A 19,730-nucleotide genomic window follows, 5' to 3' on the forward strand; every position below is an offset into this window, starting at 1 on the left:
TGTCTGTCTTCGTGAGTTTCACTGCTGTAAGTGCCTCTTGTAAGTGGAATCATAATCATACAATATTTGTCTTTTTGTGACTGGCTCATTGCCCTTAGCATAATGTCCTCAAGGACTCTTGCTCTGTCATCCAGGCTGGAGTGCAGTGGTACAAACACAGCTCACTGCAGGCTCAAACTATCCTCCCACCTCAGCCTCCCAGGTTGCTAAGACCACAGCCTCGTGCTACCATACCTGGTCAATTAAAAAAAATTTTTTTTTGAGGCTGGGCGTGGTGGCTCACGCCTGTAATCCCAGCACTTTGGGAGGCCGAGGCAGATGGATCATGAGGTCAGGAGATTGAGACCATCTTGGCCAACATGATGAAACCTTGTCTCTACTAAAAATACAAAAATTAGCCAGGCCTGGTGGTGGGCACCTGTAGTCCCAGCTACTCAGGAGGCTGAGGCAGGAGAATTGCTTGAACCCGGGAGGCGGAGGTTGCAGTGAACTGATATTGTGCCACTGTACTCCAGCCTGGGTGACAGAGGGAGACTGGTTTTTTTTTAGAGACAAGGTCTCCCTATGTTTCACAGGCTGGTCTTGAACTCCTGGGCTCCAGCAGTCCTCCCACTTCAGCCTCCGAAAGTGCTGGGATTACAGGCGTGAGCCACTGCATCTGGCCTCCTTGTTTTTTGTTTTGTTTTGTTTTGTTTTGTTTTGTTTTGAGACGGAGTCTCGCTCTGTCGCCCAGTGTTAGCCAGGATAGTCTCAATCTCCCAACTTCGTGATCCACCAACCTAGGCCTCCCAAAGTGCTGGGATTACAGGTGTGAGCCGCCACGCCGGGCCCCGGCCTCCTTGTTTTTAAGGCTGAATGTGTGTGTATATATACTGTATTTTGTTTATCTATTTACCTGTCGACAGACACTTGGGTTGCTTCCATCTCTTGGCTATTGTGAATAACACTTCTACAAACATGGGTGTACAAAAATCCCTTCAAGGCCAGGCCTGGTGGCTCACATCTGTAATCCAGCACTTTGGGAAGCAGAGACGGATCAGTTGAGTCCAGGAGTTGGAGATCAGCCTGGGCAACATGGAAAGACTTCGTCTCTACAAAAAATAACTGGTGGTGTGTGTGCCTGTAGTCCCAGCTACCTGGGAGGCTTGAGTCCTGGAGGTTGAGGCTGCAGTGAGCTGTGTTTGTGCCACTGCACTCCAGCCTGGGTGACAGAGCAAGACCCAGCCTCAAACCAAACCAAACAAAAACAAATGTGTCACCACTCAGAGGAGCCTTAATCCTAAGGCTTTGCCACCGCCTCCCATGGTGAAGGGCAGAGTGACGTGGGGTAGATGTGGGGTCCGGAGGAATGGCAGGCACCGTCCTGGGCCTGCCCTCCAGCCTGGCATGTGTGTCTGCTGCTCACTGAATGCTCACAGCTCCTTGCAAGGTGCAACTGACTCTCCCCCGTTTTACAGATGAAGAAATCGAGGCATAGGGAAGTCTCCCAGCTTGCCCATGGTCACACAGGCGGGAGTGGCAGTGATAAGATGTGACCCCAGATGGGCTGTGCCCTGGTCCACCTGTGGCGGCCACCTGGTTTGACCACCTTGCTGGCGGGCCCCCTGCTCTCCTGCAAGATAATCCAAGATGTTGCCGGCTCATTTGGCGGCTGCCGAGCTAGCCCTGGGGCCTTGCTCCTGCTTGCGTGAGATGGAGGCCCCTCCCAGAATGCTAGCTAGTGTCAGGGTCAACTAGGTCAGGGGGATCCAGGGGCTGGGGTCAGTCTTGCAACTCTCAGGGATGGTCTCCTTCGGGGTCACTGCCTTCTCCCTGGCCAGGCCCTGGGTGGGGATCAATGCTGGAGGCCCTAGGGCGGCCACGGAGCAGTGACACAGCAAGGATTTGTGGGGATGGGGGCTGCTGAGAGCACCACACAGCCGCAGACCGTGCTGAGTTTTTTTTTTTTGTTTGTTTGTTTTTTGAGATGGATTCTTGCTCTGTCACCCAGGCTGGAGTGCAGTGGCGCGATCTTGGCTCACTGCAAGCTCTGCCTCCTGTGTTCACACCATTCTCCTGTCTCAGCCTCCCGAGTAGCTGGGACTACAGACACCCACCACCACGCCCAGCTAATTTTTTGTATTTTTAGTAGAGACGGGGTTTCACCGTGTTAGCCAGGATGGTCTCGATCTCCTGACCTCGTGATCTGCCCGCCTCGGCCTCCCAGAGTGCTGGGATTACAGGCGTGAGCCACCGTGCCCGGCCGACAGTGCTGAGTTTGAATCCCAGCTCTGCCACCCGCTGCCTATGGGACCTTGGCAGAGTCACCATGCCTCTCCAGTCCTACTTTCCTAAGCTTAAAATGGGGAAAAATACGGAATCTCCCTGTAATACACTACCCCACACCCTTCAGGATGGCTGTTATCGAAAAAAAAAAAAAGCCAGAAAATGGCCGGGCGCGGTGGCTCATGCCTGTAATCTCAGCACTTTGGGAGGCCGAGGTGAGCGGATCACTTGAGGCCAGGAGTTCGAGACCAGCCTGGCCAACATGGCGAGATCCTGGCTCCACTAAAAATACAAAAATTAGTGGGGCGTGGTGGTGCACGCCTGTAGTCCCAGTTACTCAGGAGGCTGAGGAATAAGAATCACTTAAACCCAGGAGGCAGAGGTTTCAGTGAGCAGAGGTCATGCCACTGCATTCCAGCCTGGGTGACGGAGTGTGAGACCCTGTCTCAAAAACAAACAGAAAACAATATGTGTTGGTGGGATGTGGAGGAACTGGCACCTTGAGCACAGTTGGTGGGGATGTTAATTGGTGCAGCTGCTGTGGAAACTAGTTTAGTGGTTCCTGAAAAAATTAACAAATGGAGGCCAGGTGCGGTGGCTCATGCCTGTAGTCCCAGCACTTTGGGAGGCTGAGGTGGGTGGATCACCTGAAGGTCAGGAGTTCAAGACCCAAGACCAGCCTGGCCAGCGTGGCGAAACCCCATAGCTACTAAAAATACAAATATTAGCCAGGCACATGCCTGTAATCTCAGTTACTCAGGAGGCTGAGGCAGGAGAATCACTTGAACCTGGGAGGTGGAGTTTGCAGTGAGCTGAGATTGCACCATTTCACTCTAAGCCTAGGCAACAAAAGTGAAACTTCATTTCAAAAAAAAAAAAAAAAAAAATTAAAGATAGAATCACCATACAATCTAGCAATCCCACTTCTGGATATATACCGAAAAGAACTAAAAACAGAGTCTCAAACAGATATTTGCACACCCATGTTCATAGCAGCACCAATCACAGTAGCTAAAAAGGTAGAAGCAATTCAAGTGTTCATGAACAGATGAATGGGAAAAAAAATGTGCCATAAATATACACAATGTGGTATGATTCAGCCTTTTGAAGGAAGGGAATTCTGACACATGCTACAACATGAATGAACTTTGGGGAAATCATGTTCAGTGAAATTAGCCAAGCACAAAAGATAAATACTGTATGATTCTACTTATGTAAGGGGCTAGAGTAGCCAGATTCATAGAAACAGAAAGTAGAATGTTTCTATGGTGGTTGCCAGGGGCTGGGGGTGGGGAAGGAGGAATGGATATAAAGTTTTGGTGTTATAAGACGAAAAGTTCTGGAAATGGATGGTGGTGATGGTAACACAATAATATAAATGTATTTAATGCCACTGGAAAAAAAATGCTAGCTGAGAGTGGTGGCGGGCACCTGTAATCCCAGCTACTTGGGAGGCTGAGGCAGGAGAATTGCTTGAACCCGGGAGGTGGAGGTTGCAGTGAACCAACATCATGCCACTGCACTGCAGCCTGGGCAACAGGAAACAGAGTGAGACTCTATTTCACGAAAAAAAAAAAAAAAGTTGAGTTGGTCAAATGTTTTTTAACTTTTATTTTAGGTTCAGGGGTACACATGCAGGTTTGTTACACAGGCCAACTCATGTCATCGGGGTTTGTTGTACAGATTATTTCATCACCCATGAATTAAGCCCACTATCCAGTAGTCATCTTTTCTGCTCCTTTCCCTCCTCCCACCCTCCATCCTCAGACCCCAGTGTCTGTTGTCCCCTCTGTATGTCTGTGAGTTCTCATTATTTAGCTTCCACTTTTGCAGTATTTGGTTTTCTGCTCTGTGCTACTTTGCTGAGGATAATGGCCTCCAGCTCCATCCATGTTCCTGCAAAAGACGTGATCTCCTTTTGAGACGGAGTCTCGGCTTGTCAGCCTAGGCTGGAGTGGCCAGATCTCGCTCACTGTAAAGCCCGGCCTCTGGTTCCTGCCATTCTCCCGCTCAGCCTCCCCGAGCAGCTGGGACTACAGGTGGTGCCCGCCACCTCGGCCTCGCTGTTTTTTTGTATTTTTTAGTAGAGATCGGGTTTCACCTTATGTTAGCCAGGATGGTCTCTGGATCTCCTGACCTCGTGATCTCACTGCCTCTGCCTCCCAAAGTGCTGGATTACAGGCTTGAGCCACCATACCTCGCCGATCTTATTTTTTTATAGCAGTGGTACATTTTACCTTTTGTGGGTTTTTTTTACCTTTTTTTTTTTTTGAGACAGAATTTCGCTCTTGTTACCCAGGGTGGAGTGCAGTGGTGCGACCTCGGTTCACTGCAACCTCTGCCTACTGGGTTCAAGTGATTCTCTTGCCTCAGCCTCCTGAGTAGCTGGGACTACAGGCGCTCACCACCATGCCCGGCTAATTTTTGTATTTTTAGTAGAGATGGGGTTTCACCATGTTGGCCAGGCTGGTCTTGAACTTCTGACCTCAAATGATCCGCCTGCCTTGGCCTCCCAAAGTGTTGGGATTACAGGCATGAGCCACCGCGCCCAGCCTTACCATGATTTTTAAAAACAAGGGAAAAAATAGTAGGTCCTTTACAGGGTTGGTGAGGACTGGATGAGGCAACGCATGTGAATTATGTTATTAGCATCAGGTCTGCAGGAATTCAAGGCTTTCTGCCTTCAGGGAGGTGTTGCCAGAGAGCTGGACGGACCCATGCAGGGGAGGGGCGTCTGTGTTCCTGTGGAAGTCATTACTCCATTCCGCAGAAGCTGCTCATGGAGGGAGAGGGCTGGGGTTCAGGGAACCCTTCCTGGAGCCTTGATGGGGCCCTGCTTGGGGGATTCCTAGCATGTGTGGGATGGGCAGATTCCAGACATTGGAAAGTCCCTGGCAGAAAAATCACTGCCACTGAGGGGCAGTTGTAGGGAGGAGATTTGGGCTCACCCTAGAGAACTCATGATCAGAGATGTCTGCATGAGGAACAGAGGCTGCTTTGTGAAGTGGGGAGCTCCCCATTAGTGCAGGCAGGTAAGGAGGTGCCTGTGTGAGGTGGGGGTGGAGCTGAGGCTGTGTACCTCTCTGATGTGACCCAGTCCAGACAAAAACTGTATATAACAAGCCAGTGTAAAGGCGGTGCTCGGGTCAGAGGGAGGGGCAGCCAGCTGGGAGGCTTGTGCTAGGTCTAGCCCAATAGCACAGAAGTAGCTGGTGCTGTTTCCACTGGGCCAGGTGCTGTGTTAAGCTGAACAGGCTTGATCTCAGATCCTCACCACAGCCCTGTGCGGTAGGGGCTGTCAACACCTGGGAACCAAGGCTCGGAGGTTAAGTCACCTGCCCAAGGTTAGCCAGCAGCTGGCGTTGCTGCGATTCGAACCCAGGCAGTCCAGCTTGAGCCCTCCATCCTGGGTGGTAGTCTCCCAAACCCGTCCCCCAACAAGCTGGCCTCTCCCTGCCCCCTGTGCCAGCCCCTGGCAGCCAGTTCCTGGGGTCAGGGATGCGCTCCCACTCCCACAGTACAGATGTAGCTGCTGTACCCTCCCCGCCGCTGGTGTGCTGCCCGTCCCTCTGGCTGCCTTCACACTGTCAGCGCTGGCTGCTCTGTGGAGCCAGAGCCGGCCCCAGCCTGCTCGGGTCTCCGGGGTCTCAGGACAGCACTGTGGGGACCATGCCGACCGAGACTGGGAGAGCCAGGCTCCGTGTCACTCAACACATTCCTTCTCCTGCCATTCAATGAGACACTCCTAATAACTCTCTTCCAGGCCTCAAAGTCTGTTCCATAGCCGTTGAGCTGACTTTGCCTTTTGTGCAATTGTGTTTTCCAACTCAGCTCTCTGGGTGCCAAGACCTTGTTCACATGATTCAATTTGTCCAACTGCAGCCTGGCCCCTGATAGGCCATAAACACCATTCCTGATGGCAGTGATCCAGTGCCCTCCTTTGTCCCCAGAGCTGAGGCAGGATGACCACCACACTTATAGCTAGGACAGAGGGTGACTCTGGCAGGGACAGCAGTTTATCCAGAATGACCCAGTTAGCCGGGTGTGGTGTCATGTACCTATAGTCCCAGCTACTCAGGAGGCTGAGGTGGGAGGATCGCTTGAGCTCAGGAGGTCGAGGCTTCAGTGAGCCATGATCACACCACTGCACTCCAGCCTGAGTAGTGGAGTGAGATCCTGTCTCTTAAAAAAAAAAAAAAAATGGCCCTCACCGTCCTCCCACCCCGCCCCTGTTAGCGTGGGTGGTGGTCACCTTGTGTGAAGGCACCGGGAGCTGTCATTTACCTCTGTGCCAGGCAGGGTGCTGAGCCCTATTATACAGGCACCATCTCCCCGGATTCTTACAGGGCCCAGCCTGTGATGTGCAGCTGATATTCCCATACTGCAGATGAGGAAACTGAGGATCGGAGAGTTTAAGTCATGCCTAGGAGCCTGGCTTCTCCCCTCCCCCTGCTGTGGCCCTGAGGCTCCGTGCTGGGGCTGGGCTGGGTCCCATGGCAGTGATGTTTGTGCTCCTTGCGGCTTGGAGGAGCAAAGTGCATTTGATCTTTCTTTTCTCACCACCGTCCTGGGTGGGGGCCCCGGTAGTACTAGGTAGTGATGAAGAAGCTGCTTAGGGTCTCCTCCAAGTTTCCACAGTGGGAAGGGGCACAGGGGCAGCAGGGAGGTGGTGGTCCTTCTACTCCCCCACCACCTGCTCCGGGCTCATTCTTGTCTCTACTACACTGGATCACTCCATAGCCCTGCCTCTGGCTTCCCAGACCCCAGTACAGTCATACAATGCACCAAAGGCCAGCAGACCCACTGGCCCGGCTGAGGCTGGGCTGGGGCCAGGCGCTTTCCAATGTCTCCTCACAGGCAGGAAACCTTTGTTGGATGATGTCACTGGAGCGGGTGCCTCCTGTTCTACTCGCCCTCGTTCCTCTCCCCAGTGTACCCCACCCCGACCGCCTCCTGAGGTGTAATAGAAGGCCCCTCGTCTCTCTGCCCATGAGAATCAGGTGGCAACATAACTTTTGACTCTTGTGCTGCTGTGACAGAGTTCTGGGACCCTTAACCCGACCCTGGAAGGTGTGGCTGTAAACCCCGGAGGAGGAAGCGTGGCAGGCTCAGGGCTCTGAGACTTGAATCCTGGGCTGTCTGCCTGCAAAGCCTACACCAGTTGGAGAATAATTATTTTAAAAATAGCTTTTAAACTTCCTTAAAAAAATCAGTAGACTTCTACAAAGCAGTTTTATTTATTTATTGGCTTATTTTTTCTTTTTCTTTCTTTCTTTTTTTTTTTTTTGAGATGGAGTCTCACTCTGTTGCCTAGGCTGGAGTGCAGTGGCGCAATCTTGGCTCACTGCAGCCTCTGCCTCCTGGGTGCAAGTGATTCTCCTGCCTCAGCCTCCTGAGTAGCTGGGATTACAGGCACGCGCCACCACGCCCGGCTAATTTTTGTATTTTTTAGTAGAGACGGGGTTTCACCATGTTGGTCAGGCTGGTCTTGAACTCCTGACTTAATGATCTGCCCACCTCGGCCTCCCAAAGTACTGGGATTACAGGCATCAGCCATGGCGCCCGGCCCTATTTTTAAATTTTTCTTAAACACATAGTTTTATTCTTTTTATTTTTTTGATAAATAGAGACGGGGTTTTACCATATTGGCCAGGCTGGTCTTAAACTCCTGGCCTCAAGCGATCCTCCTGTGTCAGCCTCCCAAAGTGTTTGGATTACAGGCATGAGCTGCTGTGCCCGGCCCTATTGTCCATTTTTTAACTGGGTTGTTTGTTTTCTTATTGTTGAGTTTTTTTTTTTTGTTGTTTGTTTTTTTTTTTTAGACGGAGTCTCGCTCTGTCCCCCAGGCTGGAGTGCAGTGGCGCGATCTTGGCTCACTGCAAGCTCTGTCTCCCGGGTTCACGCCATTCTCCTGCCTCAGCGTCCGGACTAGCTGGGACTACAGGTGCCCGCCACAGCACCTGGCTAATTTTTTGTATGTTTTAGTAGAGACAGGGTTTCACCATGGTCTCGATCTCCTGACCTTGTGATCCACCCGCCTCGGCCTCCCAAAGTGCTGGGATTTCAGGCATGAGCCACAGCGCCTGGTGTTATTGTTGAGTTTTAAGAGTTTTTTTGTATGTTTTAGATACAAGGTCTTTATCAATATGTCTTTTGCAAATATTTTATCATTTTTCCTAGCAATAGTGTCTTTTGCAGAACAGAAGCTTTTAATTTTAATAAAGTCTAATGTCAATTTTTTATTTCAAGGATCATGCTTTTGGTATATAGAAAAACATCACCAAGCCCAAGATAAGTTAGATTTTCTTCCTATGTTATCTTCTAGAAGTTTTATAGCTTTGCATTTTATGTTTAGGTTCAAGTTTCATTTTGAACACATTTTTGTGAAAGGTCTAAGGTCAGACCTTAGAATCAATGTTTCTTAGTACCTAGTTTGTTGTTGTTGTTGTTTTTGAGACAGGATCTCACTCTGTTGTCCAGGCTGGAGTGCAGTGGCATGATCGTGGCTCATGGCAGTCTCGAACTCTGGGCTCAAGTGATCCTCCCACCTCAGCCTCCCGAGTAGCTGGGACCATGGGTACATGCCACCATGCTGGGCTATTTTTTTCTTTTCTTTTTTTTTTTTTTTGTTGTGATGGGGCCTTGCTGTGTTGCCCAGCCTGATCTCAGACTCCTGCCCTCAAGCAGTCCTCCTGCTTTAGCCTCTTGGAGCACTAGCATCAGAGGTGTGAGCACCTGGCAATATCTAGATTTTTTTTGCCTGTGAATGATCAATCATTCCAGCACCATTTGTTGAAAGACTATCCTTTTGCCATTGAATTGCCTTTGCTCCTTTGTCAAAGATCAGTTGACTGTATTTGTGTGGGTTTATTATTGGTTCCCTATTGTTCCATTGATCTATTTGTCTGTTCTTTCACCAGTACCACACTATCTTGATTGCTATAGCTTTAAATAAGTCTTGAAGTCAGGGAGTGTCAGTTCTCTAATTCTGTTCTTCTTTTTCAGCATTGTGTTGTCCTTCTAGGTCTTTTGCTACTCCACGTAAACTTTAGAATCACCTTGTAGATATCACAAAATAACTTTCTGGGATTTTGATTGTGTTGCATTGAATCTACAAAGTTGGGGAGAACAAACATCTTAACAATATTGAATCGTCCTATCCATGAACATAGAATATCTCTCCATTTATTTAGATCTTCTTTGCTTTCTTTCATCAGGGTTGTATAGTACTCCTCGTACAGATCTTGTGCATATTTTGTTAGATTTATAGTGAAGAATTTTATTTTTGGGGTGCTAATATAAATGGGATTGCGCTTTCAATTTCAAACAGATAATGAGTGCACACAGTAAAAATATTCAATAGAGAGAGATTGGTTTATAGTGAAAAGTAGCTTCCTCTACTTCTTATTCCCTAGGTCTATCCAAACACAGTTACTGATGCCTGGTTCTTATGGGTCCTTCCAAAGATTGTATGTGTATATTCAAGCTCATAGTAATAATTATGATTCATTCAACAAATGTCATGGGCATTTATGATGGGCCAGACACAGGAGATGGGCAGAGAACAAAATGAAGCGCTGTTCTCCCTGAGCTTACATTCATTACAGTTAGCATCACTGACCATAATATCTAATCCTCACAAGAATTCTGCCTGGCAGGTCTTATTATCTCTGAGGGAGGGTCAAGGGCCCAAAGAGGACTTTCTGGGGGAGGACTCTCTTCCTCTTCAAGAGCTCAAGCAGAACACACTGGTCCTGCCAAGATCTAGGGGCAGGGCTGCTACTGCTCAGGGCCAGAGGAAACAGGTTTTGGAAAGGAGGGCTTCTTGCCAAGCCAGTGGGTGGAGATGAGGAGGAGGTGAGAAGGAGGCTTTTGGGAGGTTGCCCGTCTACTCTAGGCCGATTCATATCAAATATTCTAGGCCTTGGGAAACCCTCATATTTCCAGGTGGCTGCGTTTCAATTTCTCTCTCTCTCTCTGTCTCTTTTTTTTTTTTTTTTTTTTTTTGTGACAGCGTCTCCCTCCGTTGCCCAGGCTGGAGTGCAGTCGTGCGATCTCGGCTCACTGCTACCTCTCCCTCCTGGGTTCAATCAATTCTCCTGCCTCAGGCTCCCAAGTAGCTGGGCTAACAGGTGCCTGCCACCACACCCAGCTAATTTTTTTGGTATTTTTAGTAGAAATGGGGTTTTGCCATGTTGGCCAGACTGGTCTCGAACTCCTGACCTCAGGTGATCCACCTGCCTCAGCCTCCCAAAGTGTTGGGATTACAGACGTGAGCCACCGTGCCTGGCCTGCATTTCAGTTTCTTAGTTTTGTTTCCTCTCTAGTTTTCTTCTCCTTCTTCTTCCTCCTCCTCCTTCTCCTTCTTATTCTTCTGAGACAGGATCTCACTCTGTCACCCTGGCTGGAGTACATGGCTTACTGCAGCCTTGACCTCCTAGGGTCAGTTAATCCTCCTGCCTCAGCCTCTTGTGTAGCTGGACCGTGGGTATGCTCCACTGTGCCCTGCTAATTTTTATGTTTAGTAGCGATGGGTTCTCACTTTATTTCCCAGACTGGTCTTGAACTCCTGGACTCATGCAATCCTCCCACTTCAACCTCCCACCGTGCTGGGATTACAGACATGAGCTACTACACTGGGGCTCCTCTCTAGTTTCGTAGGAACATTCTTCTGGGGAGTAGTCTAACCTTGTTTGGCTGACCTCAGGAGAAATGGGATTTGCTTTAGTCTGTTTGGGCTGCCATAAGAAAATCCGGCTGGGCGTGGTGGCTCACGCCTATAATCCCAGCACTTTGGAAGGCCGAGGTGGGCGGATCACTTGAGGTCAAGAGTTCAAGACCAGCTGGGCCAACATGGCGAAACTCCGTTTCTCCTAAAAATACAAAAATTAGCTGGGTGTGGTGGCACGTGCCTGTAGTCTCAGCTACTCGGGAGGCTGAGACAGGAGAATCACTGGAACCTGGGAGACAGAGGTTGTAGCAACCTGAGATTGTACCACTGCTCTCCAGCATGGGTGACACAGTGAGACCCTGTCTCAAACAAAAAAGAGAAAAAAAAGGAAAGAAAAAAGAAAATTCTATAGACTGGGAGGCTTGTAAACAACAGAAGTGTTTTGTTCTAGAGCCTGGGAAGACCAAGATCAAGGCACTGACAGATTCGGTGTCTGGTGCGGGCCCTTGTCCTAGGTGGCTGTCTTTTCGCTGTAGCCTCAGAGGCAGGAGGGGGAGGGATCTCTCTGGGGTCTCTTTTGTAAGGGCACTAAATCCATTCAAAAGGCTCACCGTCACGACCTCATCATCTTCCAAAGACTCTACCTAATACCTCATCTTGGGATGATAAATTTTGGCGGAGACACAGATATTCAGACCATAGCAACATTTATTTGTGCCAAGACTAAGACTGCCCAGAAAGGTCGCTAGGGCATCCCCAGAGGCACAAAGAGGACCGTGATCATGACAGGCTGTGATATGGAGCCAGGGAGAGTGAGTTGCTGCAAAGCAGGCATCTGTGTGGCAGATCTGGGCCAAATCAGCTTCCCCTCGCGTCTTCCTCCCAGGCTGGAGGTGACTCTTCTCCACATGGCATTGGGCACACTGGCATCCCATTTCCCACCACTGCCTCAGAAACTGGAGCCCCTGCAGCTACCCATATGCCTCTCTGTACCTGTCCCCCACACCCTGCCAAAAATATTTGTGTCCAGTTGCAGTGAGGGTGGAGCGGCTATTATCTGTGTGTGTCATGCTTATAGTAATGACAGCTTACCACTGACTGCAAATTTCATTCCCTCTTTATTAAAAAAATTGTGTTTTTTTGTAGAGACAGGGTCTGGCTATGTTGCCCAGGCTGGTCTCAAACTCCTTGGCCTCCCAAAGTGTTGGGATTACAGGCATGAACCACCGTGCCCAGCCTCATTCCCATTTTACAGAAGAGGCTGGGACTCTGAAGCCAGATCTGTGCTTGTACCCATAATACTCCGTTACCCCCACAGGGCCCCAGCACCCAGGGTATAGGCACACTCAGTAGAGGTCGTCCCCAGCTCAACCTGTTTGTATGTAGATCACTTGAGCAGCTCAGGTGGGTGCCTGCTGCTTAACCCTCCTAGTGAACTGAGCCCCTTCTCCTCTGTTGCGCTCTGGGATAGTTCCCAAGTGGCACTGCTTTGAGTCATTACTGACTTCCTTATTTCCTAGTGGCCCATCTCCTAAAGTGAAGTTACCCCCTCACAGAGTTCAGCCAGTTTTTTAGCTTTTCCTTTTTTCTTTTTTTATTTTTTGAGACGGAGTTTCGCTATTGTTGCCCAGGCTAGAGTGCAATGGTGCGATTTCGGCTCACCGCAACCTCCGCCTCCCAGATTCAAGCGATTCTCCTGCCTCAGCCTCCCTAGAAGCTGGAATTACAGGCATGTGCCACCACACCTGGCTAATTTTGTATTTCTAGTAGAGACAGGGTTTCTCCATGTTGGTCAGGCTGGTCTCGAACTCCAACCTCAGGTGATCCACCCGCCTCAGCCTCCCAAAGTGTTGGGATTACAGGCATGAGCCACTGTGCCTGGCCAGCTTTTTCCTTTTTTTTTTTTGAAACAGTGTCTTGCTCTGTTGTCCAGGCTGTAGTCCAGTGGCACTATCATGGCTCCCTGCAGCCTTGAGCTCCTGGGCTCAAGCAATACTCCTGCCTCAGTCTCCCACGTAGCTGGGACCACTGGCACATGCCACCATGCCTGGCTAATTATTAATTTTATTGTAGAGATGGAGTCTCTCCATGTTGCCCAGGCTGGTCTCGATCTCCTGGACTCAAGTGATCCTTCTGCCTTGGTCTCTCAAAGTTCTGGGGTTACGAGTGTGAGCCACTGCTCCTAGTCCAGTTTTTTAGTTCTTATTACAAATTGCCAAGTAAGGACTAATCCAGAAAGACTGGAGTATTTTATCAATGAACACGTTTCAAACATATGTATCTCTTACAAAATGCAGCTCTTTAATTCCTAAAGGCAGAATGTGTTTTCTTCAGTGATGATGGACACTCTATACAAATGTGAGCAATGTTATCTATTAAATCTATTTAATGGTACCTGCATCTATTAAATGGTACCCATTTTATTGTCAAGGATCTGATCCTTTATAGAGCTGTCCCTCTCCAGAATAGGCCAGGAAATGCCTGGGTGGCCCAGGCCTTGGAGGGGCAGTTCTTTTTTTTTTTGAGATGGAGTTTTGCTCTTGTCGCCCAGGCTGGAGTGCAATGGTGCAATCTCAGCTCACTGTAACCTCCGCCTCCTGGGTTCAAGCGATTCTCCTGCCTCAGCCTCCCAAGTAGCTGGTAGCTGGGATTACAGGTGCCCGCCACCAAGCCTGGCTAATTTTTCATATTTTTAGTAGAGACGGGGTTTCGCCAAGTTGGCCAGGCTGATGTCGAACTCCTGACCTCAGGTGATCTGCCCGCTTCAGCCTCCCAAAGTGCTGGGATTACAGGTGTAAGGCACCGCGCCTGGTCAAAGGGGCAGTTCCTTAAAGGGTCTGGGGTGCTTCTCCATCCTGGCATGGCTCAAACCGTCCGCCCCCCAGAACTTCCTGCCAGGCCCTTCCAGGCACACCATCCTCCATCAGCGACCCCTTAGAGGTCACCTTCCTATATCACAGGACTTGAGGGAATGGTTGGCATGCTGGCCTCCAGCTTTTGCCTCCAGTTCACCTTGCATATTAGTATTTTGTAAACTAATGTTTTCCTCAGGCCACGCCCCTGCTCAAGAACCTGCACTGCTCCTGGTGCTTCTGTCAACGAAAGAAAAAAAAAAAAATCAATCTTTTGGCCGGGTGCGGTAGCTCACACCTGTAATCCCAGCACTTTGGGAGGCCAAGGCTGGTGGATCACCTGAGGTCAAGGGTTTGAGACCAGCCTGGCCAACATGGCAAAACCCCGACTCTATTAAAAATACAAAAATTAGCCAGGTATGGTGGTGCACACCTATAATCCCAGCTACACGGGAAGCTGAGGTAGGAGAACTGCTTGAATCCAGGACATGGAGGCTTCAGTGAGCCAAGATTGCGCCACTGCACTCCAGCCTGGGCGACAGAGTGAAACTCCATTTCATAAACTAAAAAATAAAAATCAATCTTTTAAAGAATTAAAATTAGTTTTATTCAGAAGTCTTACTGAGGACAATAGACAGATGCCTGCAGTCCAGGAGTTCTGTCAGACCGCTCTAAGGCAGGGTTTCAGTTCATCGCTCATACACAGGCAGTGGGGGTTCAGAAGGTGCAAAATCACATCAGGCCTGCTCAGAAGTTACATTAAAGTAGAACCACATCAAGGTTGAGTGTAAGAGTCCATCTGGTTATAGATTAGAGGCATTATCACTAACCTTGTAAGATGTTATCTTATGTTCAGCAAAAGGCAAGGCTAGGGTCACGCATGTTTTAAGGAATATACTGACTCGGCAAGAGATGGCGGGGGGTCAAGTGCTCTATCCTGTTTTGTCTTCAAGCATCTTTCTGGAGAGCTGCATGCTGTCAGAGAGCCAAGGGGCTTTGTGAAATTCTGCTGGCAGGCAGAAATGAGCAAACAGGACTTCTTAGGTTTATTACTTTGTCTTATACCTGTTATGTCAAGAACTGCCTGCCCTTCCTTCCTTCCTTCCTTCCTTCCTTCCTTCCTTCCTTCCTTCCTTCCTTCCTTCCTTCCTTCCTTCCTTCCTTCCTTCCTTCCTTCTTTCTTTCTTTCTTTCTTTCTTTCTTTCTTTCTTTCTTTCTTTCTTCTCTCTTTTTCTCTCTCTCTCTTTCTTTTCTCTTTCTCTCTCTCTCTTTCTTTCTTTAACAAAGTCTCATATGAGATCTAGGCTCACTGCAACCTCTCCCTCCCGGGTTCAAGCGATTCCGCTACCTCACTCTCCCAAGTAGCTGGGATTATAGGTGTGTGCCACCACGCCCAGTTAATTTTTGTATTTCTTTTTTTTTAGTAGAGATGGTGTTTCGCCATGTTGCCTAGGCTGGTCTCGAACTCCTGACCTCAAGTGATCTGCCTATCTTGGCCTCCCCAAGTGCTGGGATTATAGACGTGAGCCACTGTCATCTGGTCCCAATCCCTTTTTAATCAGAAGCCAGCCTCCTGCTGGGTTTCCCAGCAGCCCCAGGTGGGGTGGGGACAGAGGGAATGAAAGGCTATCTTCCCTTACCTGGAAGGGCCTTCTCATGGCCCTGGCAGAGCCAAGGATGCCCTTGTCCAATTGGCTGCCTGGCCATAGACAAGGAAACTGAGCTGCCAGCCCCAGCCTGAGCCCAGACAGAGAGGGCCTCACGGAGACCAAAGGGCGAGGGCCACACACTTTCCAGCTTTTGAGGAAGTAAAGATGGCAAACCCATCCGTGGTGAAGTGGAATCGCTCCTCTCCAGGCCCAGCAGCTCTGGGCTACAGCTGGAGTGGACTGCCCTGACAAATTCAAGGTAGGGCGTGCAGCCCCTGTGTTGAGACTCCGAAGTTGCCGGACTCAGGTCTCCCCACTCCAGTGCCAGATCCTCACGGTTGCAGTGAGCCGTGGAGGCCAGGCTCCTTTGGCCTCTCCATCAGGCTTTTGAGCTGCACAGAACTGCTGGGCTGGGGGAATGTGGTCTCTTCCTTTGCTTTCAGACCCTTGCTGGGAATGTAGAGTTACAGCAAGAGCAATCTAGATTTCATACTTGCTGCCCAGCTTGCCAGCTGCATGGCTTTAGGCAAGTTGCCAAACTCTCTGAGCTTTGGTTTCCTTATCTTTAAAATGAGGTTGAACCGGGAGCAGTGGCTCACACCTGTGGTCCCAGCTACTCAGGAGGCTGAGGTGGAAAGATCACTTGAGCCCTGCAGTGAGCCGTGATCATGCCACTGCACTCTGGCCCGGGCAACAGAGCCAGACCATCTCAAAAATAAAAGAAATTAAAATGAGAGCGAGAATTCCTAGCTTTGGAATTGATGTGTGTGTGTGTGTGTGTGTCGGGGGAGGGGTGGTAGCCGTAGTAGGGAGAATTAAATGACATAAAGTGACTATTAATTAATTAATTAATTAATTTTTAGAGATGAGATCTCCTTATGTTGCCCAGGCTGATCTTGAACTCCTGAGCTCAAGGGATCCTCCTGCTTCAGTCTCCCAAGTGACTGGGACACTAGGTGTGCACCGTGCCCAGCAGACTTTATTACTGTTGTTGTTACTGTTCTTATCCTTTCTCCCTGTAGTTATTTTATTCCAGCAGAGGTAGCCTCAGCTTTGTCCTGGGGGGCATTGCCAGCATGAATCCATGTTTCATGGCCCCCAAACATTGCTGAAATGAGGTAGCACCATCTCTGTGGTCCTCCAACCCCAGCCCTGAGTGGGAGTCCCGGCTGTTTTTCTCTCATTCTACTAGTTTTTCCATGAGCATCTCCTGTGTGGCCACCAGGGAGCTGGGGCCTATGACTGACATCCGCGCTGTAGTTCCACTGGAGAAAAAAAAGACTAAAAAAATCAATGCAAAAACAAGGAAATGTAAGAGATAGTTCACAGCCAGATGGAAGATTAGCTAGTTTGAAGAGAAACACTCTAAAACATGTTTAAATTTAGATACAACATAATAAATATACCATTTATTTATTTTGTATTTATTATTATTTTTTTGAGATGGAGTTTCGCTCTTGTTGCCCAGGCTAGAGTGCAGTGGCACGATCTCGGCTCACCGCAACCTCCACCTCTCGGGTTCAAGCGATTCTCCTGCCTCAGCCTCCCGAGTAGCTGGGACTACAGCCATGTGCCACCACGCCCGGCTAATTTTGTATTTTTAGTAGAGATGGGGTTTCTCCATGTTGGTCAGGCTGGTCTCGAACTCCCGGCCTCAGGTGATCCGCCTGCCTCAGCCTCCCAAAGGGCTGGGGTTACAGGTGTGAGTCAACGCACCCGGCCTATTTATTTTTTAGTGGCAGGGTCTCACACTGTCACCCAGACTGGAGTACAGTGGCATAATCTTGGCTCACTGTAGCCTCAACCTCCTGGGCTCAGATGATCCTCCCACCTCAGCTTCCTGAATAACTAGGACTACACACAGGTGTGCACCACCATGCCCAGATAATTTTTAAATTTTTTCTGTAGAGATGGATTCTCATCATGTTGCCCAGGCAGGTCTTGAACTCCTGGGCTCAAGTGATTCTCCTGCTTCAGCCTCCCAAAGGGCTGTGATTGCAGGTGTGCGCCATTGCAGCCTGATTCTTTCTATTGCTGAGTAGATTCCATCGTATGGACATACCACAATTTTTTCCCTTGTTGATACATGTTAGCAGAAAAGACATGCCAGCCCTTGACTGTGGCCTGCCTGTATTAATTGCTTTAATTAGCACAATGAAGCTCTGAGGTGCCTGGAATTCAGTGGGGCTGATGTTCCAGTGGAGGAGAAATACGTGAAACTATGAGTGAATGATTGATTATTTAATTACAGTTGCCCATCGCTTTGGAAGATGTAACAGCAAATCTGACCATGAACCAGAATAGCAGAGCCTGTAAGCCAGGCGCTGGGAGGGGCAGGGACGTCCCCCACCAGCATCCTTTGAAGAGCAAGACTTGAACCCAAAATAAAAAAAATCTGAGGCCAAACCTGGGAACAAACCTTTGCAGACAAACAGCCCTTGTGTGCCCAAGACTGTCCTCACAAGTGGTGACCTCTGCAAACACCCATTTGCCCTACACCACTGGCCCCACTGAATTTGAGGAGGACTTTCTCAAGTTCCATTTTTCAGATGGGTAAAGTGAGGCCTGGAGAAAGAAAATGATTTGCTCTCTAGGTCCCAAGTCAGGAGGGGGAAACCAAAACCAGGCGTCCAGCAGCCTGTGGGTGTCTGCCTAAGTCCTCACAGTCCATCCTCTGTCTGCCGACATCCTCACAGTCCATCCTCTGTCTGCCGACACATTTGAAACAAAGATGCTCTGTTCACCAAGAATTCCATTTTCCCCATTGTTCTCCACTAGGGACATTTCTGAGTTAGTCAAAAAGGGACTGGTTCAGCCCAATCCCTGGCAGTGGATCAGCCGTGCCAGGTCTAGATTGGACTCAAAAAGTCAGAAGACAGAAAGGAGTTAGGGAAAGTCCGATAAGGAGCTCCCGGCCTGGTGCCCAGGAACAAAGTGATGTGCAGGATACTTCCAGTAGGCTAAAGGAAGAGCGGGGACCGAGGGCCTGGGGACACAAAAAGCCAGCCCCTCGGAGAGGCTGGCAGCCTCCTGTGGCTCAAGGGCTGAAGTCAAAGAGCCTGGGGGTTTGTGTGCACGCGTGCATGTGTGTGTGTGCGTGTGTGTGCATGTGTGTGTGTGCGTGTGTGTGTGCATGTGTGTGTGTGTATGTCTCTGTGTGTTGGGGGTGTTCTGCTGCTGGTGATGGAGGGGCAAGGCGTCTCAGAGCCAGGATTAGGCTGGTGGGGGAAGGGAGAAGGGTGTTTTGTTTATTGGAAATAGCAGGTGCAAAGGGGCTGAGGCCAGTCAGTCATCAGGGAGAGGGGTGGGGACTGCAGAGGTGATCTGACCCCGTGGAGATCCTGGGTCTGTGGAGCAAAGGATCCCAAGGGCCTTGCCCTGGGAGAGGGGAAGGCTGTCTGTCCCATGAGAAGAAAGGTTGTTCTGAGTCTCTGAGGACAAGAGGCCCCTTGCGAGGCTGAGAGGAGCCCAGGAACTTCCTCTTTCTCATCAAATGCAAGTGTCCACTTCTATGTGATTCAAATTTTTAAATAACTTTTTTATTGTGGTAAATACATACATGAAACATAAAACTTACTATTTTAGCCATTTTTAAGTGTACAATTCAGTCACATCAGTGCATTCACTGTGTTGTGTAATCATCATCGCTATCCAGTTTCAGAACATTTTCATCATCCCAAACGAAACTCTACCCATTAAACAACTCCTCTTCCCTTCTCCCCAGCCCTGGTAACCTCTATGCTGCTTTCTGCCTTTATACATTAGCCTTTTCTAGATAACTCAGTTCATAAGCAATTTAAGAAAACAGCTCATTGAGGTTCTTTTTGTTTTTTACAATGAGCCCCTCCCCTCCCCTCCCCTCCCCTCCCCTTCCCTCCCTTCCCCTCCCCTCCCCTCCTCCCCGAGTAGGCGACTGCTTCCCACAGCAGGTGCAGGTGGGGCAGGCTCTGCTGCCTCATTCTCTTGCTTGGGGAGGAACCTGGGGCTCATCATGGGTTCAGTGCACAGACTTGCCCCTCAGCCTCATGCCTCAGTCTCTGCACCTGGGAAGCTGGGAAACTGGGAAGCAGAACTGGTGCCAGGGAGAGCTCAGGCAGCGAGGAAGGCGGGGTGTGGGGGTGGGTTGTGCTTCCTTTCTCTGTGAAATGGAAGTAATCATGCCTTCCTTCCATGTGACATGAGCCGATGGTGACAAGCCACTTAAATGAGATGAAAGCGGGGTTCTTTTAATTATTTTTTAAACATTATTTTTATTTATTTATTATTATTATTTTTTGAGATGGAGTCTTTCTC

General features: G+C 49.4%; 1 protein-coding gene across 2 annotated transcripts in view; it reads left to right on the forward strand.

The window, feature by feature from the left end:
• The window catches only part of IL34 (interleukin 34), a 72,812-nt gene that overhangs the window by 5,860 nt on the left and 47,222 nt on the right, over positions 1 to 19,730 (forward strand). Inside the window, exon 1 of one of the 2 annotated variants that reach the window (XM_031658107.1) lies at positions 4,818 to 5,297. The exons of the other annotated variant lie outside the window; for it this stretch is intronic. The gene's annotated coding sequence lies outside the window, so the exon portion shown is untranslated. Of the gene's footprint in view, positions 1 to 4,817; positions 5,298 to 19,730 lie in introns of those variants that run through there. 2 annotated transcript variants of the gene reach the window in all.

Source organism: Papio anubis, chromosome 18, assembly GCF_008728515.1.
Source record: "Papio anubis isolate 15944 chromosome 18, Panubis1.0, whole genome shotgun sequence".
In the NCBI taxonomy this organism is placed as follows: Eukaryota; Metazoa; Chordata; class Mammalia; order Primates; family Cercopithecidae; genus Papio; species Papio anubis.